The sequence below is a fragment of the Thalassophryne amazonica genome, chromosome 2, assembly GCF_902500255.1.
Source record: "Thalassophryne amazonica chromosome 2, fThaAma1.1, whole genome shotgun sequence".
Taxonomy (NCBI): Eukaryota; Metazoa; Chordata; class Actinopteri; order Batrachoidiformes; family Batrachoididae; genus Thalassophryne; species Thalassophryne amazonica.
This window is the reverse complement of record NC_047104.1, coordinates 113594157-113611085: the sequence shown is the minus strand read 5'-3', so window position 1 is coordinate 113611085 and position 16929 is coordinate 113594157. Positions and strand designations below refer to the sequence as shown.

Sequence of the window (16929 nt, the reverse complement as noted above, 5' to 3'; positions counted from 1 at the left end):
GTATGTTGTTGCGACAGTCAGTAAAAGCTGAAAATATTTCACTCATGACGGCAAGTGCTGTTGTGTAGTGTTGGTAAAAATACCACATTGCCCATGCAGGTCTAAAGCCCCGCATGTGAGAAATGAGAAACCCGGGAGTTCAGAGTCAAAGTGTGACATTGACTGCTGAGCACACTAACCTTCATTTTTCTCTGTTTAAACTGAGCTTTTTTTTTGTGTATCCAAACAAAACTATACACCAAACTGATAACAAGCCCATGTCAGACGCATGCATGTCTACAAGGAGATGCAGCCGGCATAAATGATGACATCAGAACATAAGTATGTCATGAAAAGTTCTTTTGCCCAAACCCAACATTGCACTGTGTAACCAAACGAACTGGACCAAATGTACACAAATAGTATCCTTGGTTGATCATGTGTGAAGACGCCCTAAGATCCTTCCAGTTGTTCCAGCACAAACTTCCTAATATCTTTATGTTCTTGGGATTTTTTCTGCATATAACACACTGACAGACCTCAAATGAACCGTGCCACGTGACAGAGTCGTCATCAGAGATGCATTAGTATGTGGGTGGCGTGTATGCGCTGTGAGGTACTCATGTTTACAGTGAATCTCTTGGAAGAAAATCAAGTTTGCAGCTGCAGCAATTGGAATAATTTATCGCTTGCCTTTTACAACCCGGGAGGAGCCACAGGTAGTTGATGAAGTGGCAGTGCCAAGACTCCCAACTGGTGAAGACGAAGCGCAGCTGCCGGGAGTCGCGCGGGCCAGATGCCGCTGCTGATGTACCATGTGTTCCAAGCAGTGCAACAGTGTGTTTGTGGTGTGAGCGCGGGTGGGAGGGAAGAGGAATGCATCGTTTGCCAAGACATTCTCAGATGAATGCCAACCTGACACATGCTTGGGTACTCCCCATGGTTTGTGCTACCAGCTCAGCCCCTCTCACAGATCTGTGCAGGGGGTGTTCTCTTCTTTCCTCTTCATTCCCGCTTTCCTCTTTTCTTCGGTCCTTGCCAAGATGTAGTTGGCCGCCTGCTTGTGGCTGTCTTGCCCATCAGTGAAAACATCCTTTCAGGTGGTCTTTGCTGAATGATGTGTTGGCAGCAGGCCATCACATTAGAATGCCAGCTTCTCCTTACTATGCAGTATGTCAAATCATATTTGTCCCATAACTATAACCATAACACTTTCACTATGTCTTCTCCTTCCACTCCTGAAAAAAAGACATGTACATAATTATTATACTCCTCCACCTTTGATCCATTCTTGCATATATCCACTGGCTACAGCGTAAGTCGCTGAATGGCTCACATCACAGTCACATAATACATGTTGAAAGATGGCCGACGTCCAAGAAACAAGCGTCCAAGAAACAAATTAGTCATCTGAGCAACATTTCCATTCATCCGAGATGGTATTCAACCATTCTTATATTGCATCCTTAAAAAAATAAAAGCACTGTCCTGTTATCTGGATAAGGAAAAAGATGTACGAGATGCTCCGGTAAATTCAGCTGCTAGGATACCATAGCATCCCTGTTAATGGCGTGTCCTCTGCGAATGGGAGCGAGTGGTCTTTGACGATACTATTCCTGAGAGTGGAGGGGAGTTGTCTGAAACAAAGGCTCCAATTTTGTTAGGAACATGCCATCCTTGTTTGCAGTGTAGGGGGTTTGGGGAGGTAAGGGAAAACTTTTTGAATGAGTGCCATGTCTGTACCATTCTCTTATCTGAGGCCCGCGACTGCCAGCTGGCGGCTGAATATGCCCACTTGCACAGTGATGATGAAGCCAGCCAAGCTAGTTGGCACAGTGAGAAGTAAAACTGGCAAGTGATCTAAAGCCAAACACAGCTCTGCGTGGGGTAACTGTGTCTATGTTGCATCGTCCCTGCCCCTTTCTGTCACAGGCACTATCTTCACAGGGAAGGCAGGTCTTCAAAATGCTTGGCACATGTGGTCAGTGACAAAACATCACTGAGCTAAGGAACAAACATAGCAAATAACAACACACGGAAGTCCATCATAAGACAATTACTCATCTGAAACTAAAAGGCTGCATCATCAAATTTGTAAGGCTGTGGTGTGATTTAGACATAATTACATAAGTAAAGACTGACTTCTAAAGCACTTTTTAAAACAAGAGCATGTGCTCCACACTTGAAATTATAAAGGCACTAACAGACTGTACATTATATCTCCAAAAGCATGAATAATACCAAAGTACTACTGTACACAACCAGAGTTATGTACAGAGGAAATCAGTCATAATTTTGACTTTGTGAAGTTTCAGGGGAATCTCTCAAATGGTGATGTAAGCACCAAATAGGCCAAAAATACTCATTAGACTTCATTCTTCTGAAAATACTCATGGGCCACCCAATCAAAATGGCAGCCATTTTCCAAGATGGCTACTGTGTTTTCTTTTCTTTCTACGGTTTTCTTTAGATGATAAATATGCTCAATATTGATAATCCTATATCAAATGTCACCTTTTTAACTATGTAGAATCTAAATTTGGAAATCCACCAGCCTTTCCTCAACTCAAGAAGCATTACTGTGACATATCTGGGGGTGATTCCTGGTCACACGACTTGTCTGTGCCCTTGAACAAGACACTCCATCTGCATTAACACAGTCCAATCAGCTGTTAATAGATACTATCCCTGGTTGAGGAAGAAACTTGTGTTGGACTGGCATCCTATTAATGGGAAGTTGTAGACTCTCATCTATGGAGACAAGTATAAGTAGGGGTTGATAGGGAGTACAGGGTTTCATTGTAGTACACACACACACACACACACACACACACACACACACACACACACACACACATATATATATATATATATATATATATATATATATATATATAGATATATATATACGAGGGCTGTCCGTAAAGTATAGGTCCTTTTTATTTTTTTTCAAAAACTATATGGATTTCATTCATATTGTTTTTACGTCAGACATGCTTGCACCCTCGTGCGCATGCGTGAGTTTTCCATGCCTGTCGGTGACGTCATTCGCCTGTGAGCACTCCTTGTGGGAGGAGTCGTCCAGCCCCTCGTCGGAATTCCTTTGTCTGAGAAGTTGCTGAGAGACTGGCGCTTTGTTTGATCAAAATTTTTTCTAAACTTGTGAGACACATCGAAGTGGACATGGTTCGAAAAATTAAGCTGGTCTTCAGTGAAAATTTTAAACGGCTGATGAGAGATTTTGAGGTGATTCTGTCACTTTAAGGACTTCCCACGGTGCGAGACGTCGCTCAGCGCTCATCAGGCAGCGTCATCAGCCTGTTTCAAGCTTAAAACCTCACATTTCAGGCTCTATTGATCCAGGACGTCGTGAGAGAACAGAGAAGTTTCAGAAGAAGTCGGTTTCAGCATTTTATCCGGATATTCCACTGTTAAAGGAGATTTTTTTTAATGAAAGACGTGCGGACGGGTCCGCGCGTCGGGACGCAGCCGACGCAGCGCGGCGGCACAGGAAAAACACCTCCGTGTTGATAACCATTTGTAAAATCCAGGCGGCTTTTGATGGCTTTCAGTGGAGTGAGTATATGAGAAATTGTTTATCAGCTGGAGATGTTCCAACTTGTCCTTAAGGCTTCCAACGGAGGTGTTTTTCCTGTGGCGGAGCGTCGCGGCGGCTGCGAGCCGACGCTGCAATCCGCCTGCACGTCTTTCATTAAAAAAATCTCCTTTAACAGTGGAATATCCGGATAAAATGCTGAAACCGACTTCTTCTGAAACTTCTCTGTTCTCTCACGACGTCCTGGATTAATAAAGCCTGAAATGTGGAGGTTTTCAGCTTGAAACAGGCTGATGACGCCGACTGAGAGCGCTGCGTGAGGTCTCGCACCGTGAAAAGTCCTTAAAGCAACAGAATCACCTCAAAATCTCTCATCAGCTGTTAAAATTTTCACTGAAGACCAGCTTAATTTTTCGAATCATGTCCACTTCGATGTGTCTCACAGGTTTAGAAAAAATTTTGATCAAACAAAGCGCCAGTCTCTCAGCAACTTCTCAGACAAAGGAATTCCGACGAGGGGCTGGACGACTCCTCCCACAAGGAGTGCTCACAGGCGAATGACGTCACCGACAGGCGTGGAAAAACTCACGCATGCGCACGAGGGTTCAAGCATGTCTGACGTAAAAACATATGAATGAAATCAATCAATCAATCAACTTTTTTCTTATATAGCGCCAAATCACAACAAACAGTTGCCCCAAGGCGCTCTATATTGTAAGGCAAGGCCATACAATAATTATGAAAAACCCCAACGGTCAAAACGACCCCCTATGAGCAAGCACTTGGCTACAGTGGGAAGGAAAAACTCCATTTTAACAGGAAGAAACCTCCAGCAGAACCAGGCTCAGGGAGGGGCAGTCTTCTGCTGAGACTGGTTGGGGCTGAGGGAAAGAACCAGGAAAAAGACATGCTGTGAAGGGGGGCAGAGATCGATCACTAATGATTAAATGCAGAGTGATGCATACGGAGCAAAAAGAGAAAGAAACAGTGCATCATGGGAACCCCCCCACAGTCTACGTCTAAAGCAGCATAACCAAGGGATGGTCCAGGGTCACCTGATCCAGCCCTAACTATAAGCCTTAGCGAAAAGGAAAGTTTTAAGCCTAATCTTAAAAGTAGAGAGGGTATCTGTCTCCCTGATCTGAATTGGGAGCTGGTTCCACAGGAGAGGAGCCTGAAAGCTGAAGGCTCTGCCTCCCATTCTACTCTTACAAACCCTAGGAACTACAAGTAAGCCTGCAGTCTGAGAGCGAAGCGCTCTATTGGGGTGATATGGTACTACGAGGTCCCTAAGATAAGATGGGACCTGATTATTCAAAACCTTATAAGTAAGAAGAAGAATTTTAAATTCTATTCTAGAATGAACAGGAAGCCAATGAAGAGAGGCCAACACAGGTGAGATATGCTCTCTCCTGCTAGTCCCCGTCAGTACTCTAGCTGCAGCATTCTGAACCAACTGAAGGCTTTTTAGGGAACTTTTAGGACAACCTGATAATAATGAATTACAATAGTCCAGCCTAGAGGAAATAAATGCATGAATTAATTTTTCAGCATCACTCTGAGACAAGACCTTTCTGATTTTAGAGATATTGCGTAAATGCAAAAAGGCAGTCCTACATATTTGTTTAATATGGCGCTTGAATGACATATCCTGATCAAAAATGACTCCAAGATTTCTCACAGTATTACTAGAGATCAGGGAAATGCCATCCAGAGTAACGATCTGGTTAGACACCATGCTTCTAAGATTTGTGGGGCCAAGTACAATAACTTCAGTTTTATCTGAGTTTAAAAGCAGGAAATTAGAGGTCATCCATGTCTTTATGTCTGTAAGACAATCCTGCAGTTTAGCTAATTGGTGTGTATCCTCTGGCTTCATGGATAGATAAAGCTGGGTATCATCTGCGTAACAATGAAAATTTAAGCAATACCGTCTAATAATACTGCCTAAGGGAAGCATGTATAAAGTGAATAAAATTGGTCCTAGCACAGAACCTTGTGGAACTCCATAATTAACTTTAGTCTGTGAAGAAGATTCCCCATTTACATGAACAAACTGTAATCTATTAGACAAATATGATTCAAACCACCGCAGCACAGTGCCTTTAATACCTATGACATGCTCTAATCTCTGTAATAAAATTTTATGGTCAACAGTATCAAAAGCAGCACTGAGGTCCAACAAAACAAGCACAGAGATAAGTCCACTGTCCGAAGCCATAAGAAGATCATTTGTAACCTTCACTAATGCTGTTTCTGTACTATGATGAATTCTAAAACCTGACTGAAACTCTTCAAATAGACCATATCCTCTGCAGGTGATCAGTTAGCTGTTTTACAACTACCCTCTCAAGAATCTTTGAGAGAAAAGGAAGGTTGGAGATTGGCCTATAATTAGCTAAGATAGCTGGGTCAAGTGATGGCTTTTTAAGTAATGGTTTAATTACTGCCACCTTAAAGGCCTGTGGTACATAACCAACTAACAAAGATAGATTGATCATATTTAAGATTGAAGCATTGAATAATGGTAGGACTTCCTTGAGCAGCCTGGCAGGAATGGGGTCTAATAAACATGTTGATGGTTTGGATGAAGTAACTAATGAAAATAACTCAGACAGAACAATCGGAGAGAAAGAGTCTAACCAAATACCGGCATCACTGAAAGCAGCCAAAGATAACGATACATCTTTGGGATGGTTATGAGTAATTTTTTCTCTAATAGTCAAAATTTTGTTAGCAAAGAAAGTCTTGAAGTCATTACTAGTTAAAGTTAATGGAATACTCAGCTCAATAGAGCTCTGACTCTTTGTCAGCCTGGCTACAGTGCTGAAAAGAAACCTGGGGGTTGTTCTTATTTTCTTCAATTAGTGATGAGTAGAAAGATGTCCTAGCTTTACGGAGGGCTTTTTTATAGAGCAACAAACTCTTTTTCCAGGCTAAGTGAAGATCTTCTAAATTAGTGAGACACCATTTCCTCTCCAACTTACGGGTTATCTGCTTTAAGCTACAAGTTTGTGAGTTATACCACGGAGTCAGACACTTCTGATTTAAAGCTCTCTTTTCAGAGGAGCTACAGCATCCAAGGTTGTCTTCAATGAGGATGTAAAACTATTGACGAGATACTCTAACTCCCTTACAGAGTTTAGGTAGCTACTCTGCTCTGTGTTGGTATATGACATTAGAGAACATAAAGAAGGAATCATATCCTTAAACCTAGTTACAGCGCTTTCTGAAAGACTTCTAGTGTAATGAAACTTATTCCCCACTGCAGGGTAGTCCATCAGGGTAAATGTAAATGTTATTAAAAAATGATCAGACAGAAGGGAGTTTTCAGGGAATACTGTTAAGTCTTCTATTTCCATACCATAAGTCAGAACAAGATCTAAGATATGATTAAAGTGGTGGGTGGACTCATTTACTTTTTGAGCAAAGCCAATAGAGTCTAATAATAGATTAAATGCAGTGTTGAGGCTGTCATTCTCAGCATCTGTGTGGATGTTAAAATCGCCCACTATAATTATCTTATCTGAGCTAAGCACTAAGTCAGACAAAAGGTCTGAAAATTCACAGAGAAACTCACAGTAACGACCAGGTGGACGATAGATAATAACAAATAAAACTGGTTTTTGAGACTTCCAATTTGGATGGACAAGACTAAGAGACAAGCTTTCAAATGAATTAAAGCTCTGTGTAGGTTTTTGATTAATTAATAAGCTGGAATAGAAGATTGCTGCTAATCCTCCGCCCCGGCCCGTGCTACGAGCATTCTGACAGTTAGTGTGACTTGGGGGTGTTGACTCATTTAAACTAACATATTCATCCTGCTGTAACCAGGTTTCTGTTAGGCAGAATAAATCAATACGTTGATCAATTATTATATCATTTACTAACAGGGACTTAGAAGAGAGAGACCTAATGTTTAATAGACCACATTTAACTGTTTTAGTCTGTGGTGCAATTGAAGGTGCTATATTATTTTTTCTTTTTGAATTTTTATGCTTAAATAGATTTTTGCTGATTATTGGTGGCCTGGGAGCAGGCACCGTCTCCACGGGGACGGGGCAACGAGGGGACGGCAGGGGGAGAGAAGCTGCAGAGAGGTGTATAAGACCACAGCTCTGCCTCCTGGTCCCAACGCTGGACCAGGAGATCCATATATGGAACTATATGGAAATCCATATAGTTTTAGAAAAAAATAAAAAGGACCTATACTTTACGGACAGCCCTTGTATATATATATATATATATATATATATATATATATATATATATATAAAACAAAATAACCATAACCATCCATTTTGTAATAATGCTGTAACATAACATAATTTGGAAAAAGTGAAGCACTGAATACTTTCCGGATCCATCTACAGTGCATCCGGAAAGTATTCAGTGTTACACTTTTTCCAAATTGTGTTATGTTACAGCATTATTACCAAATTGATGAAATTCATTTTTTCCTCAAAATTCTACACACAATACCCCATAATGACAACATGAAAAAGTTTTTTTTAGATTTTTGCAAATTTATTAGAAAACAGCTTTGATGGCAGATGTAATAAAAAAGGATCTAAGAAATTTCATTTACATAAGTATTCACAGATTTTACTATGAAGCTCAAAATTGAGCCCAGGTGGTTCCTGTTTCCACTGATCATCATTGAGATGGTTCTACAGCTTAATTGAAGTCCACCTGGGGTAAATTCAGTTGATTGGACATGATTTGGAAAGATACACACCTGTCTACAATCAAGGTTCTACAGTTGACAGTGCATATCAGAGCACAAACCAAGCATGAAGTCAAAGGTATTGTATGTGTGACCTCCGAGACAGGATTGTCTCAAGGCATAAATCTGGGGAAGGGTACAGAAACATTTCTGCTGTATTGAAGGCTCCAGTGAGCACAGTGGCCTCCATCATGCTTTGGCGTGAATGCCAGGCATCATGTTTCGAGGAAATCAGGCACCATCCCTACAGTGAAGCATGGTGGTAGAGGCATCATGCTGTGGGGATGTTTTTTCAGCAGCAGGACCTGGGAGACTAGTCAGGATTGAAGGAAAGATGAATGCTGCAATGTACAGAGACATCCTGGATGAAAACCTGCTCCAGAGCACTTTTTACCTCAACCTGGGGCGATGGTTCATCTTTCAGCAGGACAATGATCCTAAGAACACAGCCAACATGTCAAAGGAGTGGCTTCAGGACAACTGTATGAATGTCCTTGAGTGGCCCAGCCAGAGCCCAGACCTGAATCCGATTGAACATCTATGGAAACATCTGAAAATGGCTGTGCACCAACGCTACCCATCCAACCTGATGAAGCTTGAGAGGTGCTGCAAAGAGGAATGGGCAAAACTGCCCAAAAGATAGGTGCACCAAGCTTGTAGCATCATGTTCAAAAATACTGTAATTGCTGCCAAAGGTGCATCATCAAGGTGATGAGCAAGGGGTGTGAATACCTACGTACATGTCATTTGTTAGGTTTTTTTTTTTAATAAATGTGTAAAAATCCCCCCCCAAAAAAAACTTTTTTCATGGTGTCATTATGGAGTGTTACAGGCAGAATTTTGAGGGGAATTTTTGCTTTTTACTCCATTTTGGAATAAGGCTGTAACATAACAAAATGTGGGAAAAAGGAAGCAGCAGGAAAAAGTAAGTCCCTTCGGCTGCTCCCCTGTTTTTCACTTGGGGTCGCCACAGCAAGTATGAGGTGGATCTGCAGGTTGAATTGGCACAAGTGTTACGCTGGATGTGTATTTTTGTTAAAAACCCTCAAATCAAAGCTGAAAATTGACACTACGTGTAAGCACATATTGACTGTTTTATTTCATGTTCATTGTGTTGGCGCACAGTGGCAAAAATTACAAAACGTGCATCATTGTCCAAATACTTATGGACCCGACTTGATACATCCCTACACCCCATTTCCTCTCCCATCCACACCACCGTAGAACAGCTCAAACCTACCTTTGATGCTCCTGAACATACTCCTCTATCTTGTAAGTCTCCTGTACACACTGCATGTCAGCATTTGTCCTCTCCATCATATTAGACAGCCAACAGTCAAAGTTATAACTCTCACCTCCACATTTCTACCATTCCTCCTTTGCTGCTGAATTTAGAAAGGCATTTCCCGACTCACAATTAGAGCCTGACCGATATATCGGCCAGCCGATATTATCAGCCGATATAACCCCTTTTCAAAGTACTCAGTATCGCCGAAATTTTGCCGATAGAACGCCGATAATTTCTCATAAACAGAACGGTTACTGAAATAATGTTTGTGTCGGCAATGTACAATGTCCTTGCACCGTTTGTCGAGTAGATGGAGCTCTGACTCCATTCAACTGAGAGCTGCTTACGCCCCTGCTTAAATGTGTTCATCACTGGCCCCCGTAGTTCGCTTTCACACTACACTGATCGGCTGACAAAAGCATACAAGTAAGTTTATAAAGATGTTGTTTGTAATAACTTTGTGATTACATTCACCCCACATTTCTCCCGTTTCAGTTCAGCTCAGTTTGATTAACTCATTTTATGTAGTAATGTGTCAAATGTGCTTCATTGCGTCAGTTTTTCCTAATTGCTAAAACACATTTCTTGAAACCTCCACCCATTTTCTCAAAACTTTAAACACAAATCCAAAATTTTAAACTACATTCACAAAACCCCAAACTCTTGTATCAAAATCAAACTATCACCTCAAAAGTAGTTATCCTGTGATTAAAACCAATGTATTCAGATCATACACACAGCAAGCAAAAACACCAAGCAGCATTTGTAAGACGCAACATAAAATAACTTAGGACGCAGCATCCAGGGCATGTAGGTAACTGGAAATGCTGATTGTAAATGTATTTAGCAAAACATTATCATAGTCAATGCAATATCTACATTCAGCAATGTTACAACAAACAATATTAAAATGAAATTAAATGCAGATCCAGCACATCAATGCCCAAAGTCATTGAGATTCATTCTCCAACATCATGTCTTTGTGCGTGGTCTGGCCATCATCCACATTACAGGAAATATTTTCCCTTGCCAGGCAAAGATGGAAAAAAAACCCCTCTGGTGTGCCAAACCCAGCTTTGACAAGACTCCATTTATATTATCAAAGGATGGTTCCATTGCCTCCAATAAAGCTGACGGTCATGGACCTTCCACCACTATGCAGAGAAACACTCCTCTATTGGGTTCAGAAAGGGGCTGGAAGGTGGTAAGAAAACGTTTATGAACTGCTGGTTGTTGGCGAACCCCTCAATTATCAAGACAACACGGTGAACACCCACATTGTCCCAAAGTATGACATACACAGGATGCAGTGCTGCTGATCCAGTTGCCTGAATATCATCAGTAATACCCCCGTCACACATAGCCGGAATCACGCAGCGTGGCATCGGACTTATGAATCGGCGCACATCTGAAAAGTGTCGGATTTCAGTTCCAAAACATTCTGACAGCCATCTGCGGAAGTCCACAAAGTTGGTCAAAATCGGCCAGCGGCCCCAACTGTGACACACATGTTCAAAACTCTCTGGGCGTCATCGAGATGGGACACCTATCCGACGGCAGTCCATGTGTTATCTGAGGACCATCTGACTTGAATTTACATATTCCGATGGAGGCAAAATAGGATCTGAAATGATTTGAGTGCATATGAGGGAACCTCAAGATTGATCTGGCACTGCAAAGCCTGCCCCGGTATGACCTGTGCCACATATAATAATGTGTCGTCGCCCCCTCCCCCCCCAAGCGCAAAGGAACTGTGTAAATGTATATGGCACACTTCATCACTATAGTAATTATGAATTACTATCATGTACAGTGAATGTGAACAGCGGCTGTCAAACCGAAAGCTCCGTGCGCGGCTGTTATATCTACAATAGACCTTACAGTACACATATCTGTCCATTTCTTCCCATGGGCGAAGTAAATAATGTGACCTGTTGTCTATATCATAAGACAGGCAGCTGCCTATCCGTGCTGCACAGTAGCGCGTCATGGTATGCATCAGGCTCGGAGCTGAATGGATCTCACGGATGTGAAGTGGAACTTGTGTCAGGCTGTTACACCATTAATAAACATGAATCTCACCTCCATCAGTGGTCTAGGAGTGTTTCACAGCGCGAATGTGGACATGAAGCCGGGACAGCCGCCTGCGAAACCGCATCATACAAATATAATATACATTCAGTATGTTGCTTTTATTCCAGGTGCCTCCTGTACACAAACAACTGAAATGTGTGAAGTGACAGAGTGCATGATGTCTTTAAAGTAGTTCTTGTAGAAGAAGATTTTAACAATAATAATAGCAATAATAATAACAGCCATATGGGGTGTGCAGCCAGTACATTCTGGGTGTGCTATAGGAGCACCCAGAGAAGGCCCACACAACCACAGGGAGAACATGCAAACTCCCCACAGAAAGGCCCCAAGTGGGAATCAAACCCACAACCTGTTTGCTGTATGGCAACTGTGCTAAGCACTAAACCACCATGCTTCCTATTTTTTATAATAATAATCATCATCATCATCTTCAACCGCTTGCACCTATCAAGGGTTGCAGGAGGCTGGAGACTATCCCAGTAGTCATAGAGCGTGAGGCAGGGTACACACTGGACAGGATGCCAGTCTGTCGCAGGGCCACATATAGACAAACAAACACATTCACACCCACAGGCACACCTGTGGACAATTTAAACTTTCCTAACCACCTAGCCTGCTTGTCTTTGGATGTGGGAGGAAGCCGGAGCACCCGGAGAGAACCCACACAAGCACGGGGAGAACACGCAAACTTCACACAGAAAGGCCACAGGTGGGAATCAAACCCATGACCTTCTTGCTGTGAAGCAACAGTGCTAACCACTAACCCACTGTGTTGTCTTTTTTAAATAATAATCATTTTATATATATATATTGGAAGAGAGCAGATGAATACTGAAAGCAGCTCTTCTTGGAGCTAGTCAAAGGCTCTATGATTCCGTTTCTTAACACATCCAAAGGACTCGTAAATGTATACATTGTCTTCGTAGTGCCTGACAGAGTAAGATGACAGTAAGTAAGCATTGACTGTTAGATTTGTTTGCTGTTTAACGCGGAACCTTTAATACCACAGCTGTTGCAGTACGGAAGAATAATGCAGCTGCTCCGTCCTTCACTGTACTGGCGTTCAGGTAACGTTTGTTAACAAACAAGTGTTTTTCGGCTTTTTTGTACTCTCTGCGATGTGTAAGGAAAACCTAGTTAAACTGTTTTGTCTTGAATAACTGTGATACTTTATTTCGCTTAAACGTATGGCCACAGAAAGTAGCTAAAACAACATGTTTATGCAAGTATGAGTTGCCAGGTTCAGACATAAAGACCAAGCTGGTGCGTGTTTTTGCCACAGGATTCCCACCTGACCCAAATACCGAGACACTGTCCTCTTATTTAAAAGGCAAATTTAGACCTGATGTTACCTGTCAATAACTGGACACTGCCCAGAGATGGTGCAGTTCTTTCAAAATAACCGCTGTGTACGGTGAGAAGTCAGGCAAGCACATGTTCTACTGTGGGCCAAATGATGTAAATACACTTGTTGCTGCAGGGAATGGGCATGTGGCTGGGGCGTCTATGGCCATGTAAATATGAATTTGTTTTATGACTAACTGTATAAAGTTCAAGTTTCACTTTATTTATCCTCAGAGAAGGAAATTTGGTGTACAGCGGGATGTCTAAGATACATACACAAAAGAGCACCACCAGACACCAACAACAGTGTACACACAACTCAAGACACACAACAATAAAAACACTCCTCCTTTCCCCTCAAAGAACCAAAGACAGAATACAGTCGGACAGTACACAGGTAAATCTGTCATAATGAACATGGACAAGAATAAATAAAAAAATAAAAAATATTACTGTATAAAAGATTCAAGAGTTGTCAGTACAATGAATTCAGCTTCCTTAAAGCTGCAGGAATACAAGAATCCCTGGCTGTCTAGTTCTTAACATAGATATCTTAAAATGGTGACCCAAGGGGAGCAGATTAAACTCCCCGAAGAGTGGGTGCTCAGAGCAGTTTAAAATTTGGTGAGTTTTTCCCCTGAGCCATTTATTATAAATATGTTGTAGCTGTACCTCATCTACCTTAGATGCTCTGTTAACCAGCTTTGTTAGCTTATGCTTGCTGATCATTGGAAGACCATCGTACCACACCACAATACAAAATGCCAAGACTGATTCAATAAAACACTGGTAAAGTCATCAGTCCTTCACACGCTGAATGATTTAATCTTCCTCAAAAAGCATCTGTGTTGCTTTCAAAAGATAATTGGCTGGTTATGATGGTTCCAAAATATTTGTACTCATCGACTGAAGCAGCTTTCATGTTCTGAATAACAGCTTATGTGACATTGTGCTGTGATGTAAGGAAATCAATTTTCATATCTTTTGTCTTGGAAACATTGACGGACAAATTAAAGTTATTGCACCAAGCAATAAAATCATGGACTACAGGACCACACCCCTCCTCATCATCATTTAGAAGGCTCACTATGACAGTGTCATCTGCAAATTTCACACAGTGCCTATTTTCATACTTACTCCTACAATCATTAGTGTATAAAATAAAAAGCAATGGTGAAAGAACACAACCCTGTGGAGAGCCTATGGAAGAAAAGGCTTTGAGTATAAAACACCGTTAACCCTAGGACTTGGCCACTGATGTTGTCGGGGCCCAGGCTTTTCCTAACCTTGGTTTGTTTAAGTAATGATTCGACTTTAGAGACATCAATATCAAAAACAGGGGAGTCACTGACCAAATTCTCCCTCGTGTGACTGATTCTTGCACTAAACTCATTGTTAGAAAATCTCATAAAGAAGCTATTTAGTTCATCTCCTACCGTCTCATCAAATTAAAACCATTTAAGGACACTTTGTTATTGCCTTTATGTAGCCTTGTCATTACTCTCATACCATCCCACACAGATCTGAGATCAGATTCACTGAATTTGGACTCAATTTTAATCTTAAACTGAAGTTTAGCCTTTGCAATTTCAGCTCGCACATCCTTCCTAATTTCAGCATATGCAGTCTTGTCAATACTATTTAAAATAGTCCTCTTTTCCCTTAACAAATGTTTTGGTTCTTTAGATATCCAGGGCATGTTGTTGGGATAGGACTCCTATCCCAACAACAACAACAACAACAGTTGTGTCCTGTCATAGGAGACAACTGTCTTAGTTGGGATCACACTGCCCACGCAGAAAGAGATGTAGCTGCATACAGGGGAGGTGATGGTCTAGTGGTTGGGGAGGTGATGGTCTAGTGGTTAAGGTGTTGGGCTTGAGACCAGAAGATCCTTGGTTCAAGTCCCCACCTGACTGGAAAATCACTAAGGGCCCTTTGGCAAGGCCTTGAATCCCCTATTGCTCCCGGTGTGTAGTGAGCGCCTTGTATGGCAGCACCCTGACATCGGGGTGAATGTGAGGCATAATTGTAAAGTGCTTTGAGCATCTGATGCAGATGGAAAAGCGCTATATAAATGCAGTCCATTTACCATTTACAGCATCTGTCAGTTCATCAATGCTGCAGGATGAACCTTGAAAAACGGACCAGTCAGTACTGTCAAAACAGCCCTGTAGGGCCAAAGTGCTTTCCTCATTCCACACCTGAACCACACGAGCCTGTACTTTGTCTCTATGCAGGCACAGAATGCTGCGGACAGAGGGTGACGCATTGTTATTGATGAGCTTCTGGTGGATGTGGATCTCTTGTGTAGGCAAGAAACCTTCTTAGCCAAACAAGATTTAGATAAATTTAATTCTGTTAGTAGTGGTTTTCATGGGACAGGCGAGTCCACAACTGATTTACGGGAATCTTACATGGCAGGATACCTGAAGGACTGGCCATTCTTTGGCATAAGAAATTAGACCCTTTTATCAGTGCTATTAGATTAGAGGTGGATTGGGCCATAGGAGTTAAAGTTGTTCATATTAAGAATTTTTTTTGTCATTTTAAATGTGAATACTCCATATGAAAACTACAGAAATGAGGATTAATACCTCAACATGCTTGCCTTTATAAGTTAATTCATCAACAAAAGTGCTTTTTCATGCATATTTGTTATGGTGATATGAATGCTGAAGCCACTCTTTAGTAAAAGGCACATGGCAGCCCGCCTGGAGTTTGCCGAAAGGCACCTAAAGGACTCTGACCATGAGAAACAAAATTTTCTGGTCTGATAAGACAAAGATTGAACTCTTTGACTTGAATGCCAGGCCTCATGTTTCAAGGAAATCAGGCACTATCCCTACAGTGAAGCATGGTGGTGGCAGCATCAGCTGTGGGGATGTTTTTTCTGCAGCAAGAACTGGGAGACTAGTCAGGACTGAATGAAAGATGAATGCTGCAATATACAGAGACATTCTGGATGAAAACCTGCTCCAGAGCACTTCTGACTTCAACCTGGGGCGATGGTTCATCTTTCAGCAGGACAATGACCCTAAGAACACAGCCAACATATCAAAGGAGTGGCTTCAGGACAACTCTGTGAATGTCCTTGAGTGGCCCAGGCAGAGTCCAGACCTGAATCCGACTCAACTTCTCTGGAGAGATCTGAAAATGTCTGTGCACCAACACTCCCCATTCAGCCTGGTGGAACTTGAGAGGTGCTGCAAAGAGGAATGAGCAAAACTACTCAAAGATCGCCTACGTGCAGCAAGCTTGTGGCATCATATTCCAGAAGACCTGAGTCTGTAATTGCTGCCAAAGGTGCACCAACATAGTATTGAGCAAAGGGTGTGAATACTTATGTATGCATGATTTCTTAGTTTTTTATTTTTCATAAATTTGCTAAAAATAAAAAAAAGAGCTTTTTTCATGTTGTCATTATGAGGTGTTGTGAGTAGAATTTTGAGGGGAAAAAATAATTTACTCCATTTTGGAATACTGCAAGGGAAAATGTGGAAGAAGTGAAGCGCTGTGAATACTTTACAGATGCACTGTATGTGAGTGATGCATGGCATACAACATCTTAGCTGAACCACTGCATGTACAGCTGAGGCACATGATTGCCTTGAAAAGGTGGATGTTTTTTATGGATTGACCACAAAAGATCATATACCTGTGTTTATGGTTTTAAATTTTGCAAGTATACCTGAGATGACTAGTTATGATAAACAAGAAGTCAGTGGAAATTTGGATTGGGCAATAATTACAAAAGATGATATTTGACACTGTCTGACTGGTAAGAGCTTAAATAGTAATCATTAACCATATGATGCTATTCTGTGTGGCAGTATCAACTGTAAAAGGAAAACAGTAGAGATTTGTTTGTAAGGTATGATAAAATTATGAATTGTCTGAATAATGGGAGTAAGACATTCTGTTATAAACAAGCGAAACATT

At 41.6% G+C, this 16929-nt stretch overlaps 1 long non-coding RNA gene across 1 annotated transcript; it reads right to left on the bottom strand.

Moving 5' to 3' along the window:
- Positions 1 to 570: 570 nt before the first annotated feature.
- On the bottom strand, positions 571 to 1584 carry LOC117529398. The gene is made up of 2 exons (XR_004566010.1): positions 1327 to 1584; positions 571 to 1217 (listed from the first exon to the last, which is right to left on the bottom strand). It is a non-coding gene; the product is annotated as an uncharacterized LOC117529398 (long non-coding RNA).
- Positions 1585 to 16929: the final 15345 nt, after the last annotated feature.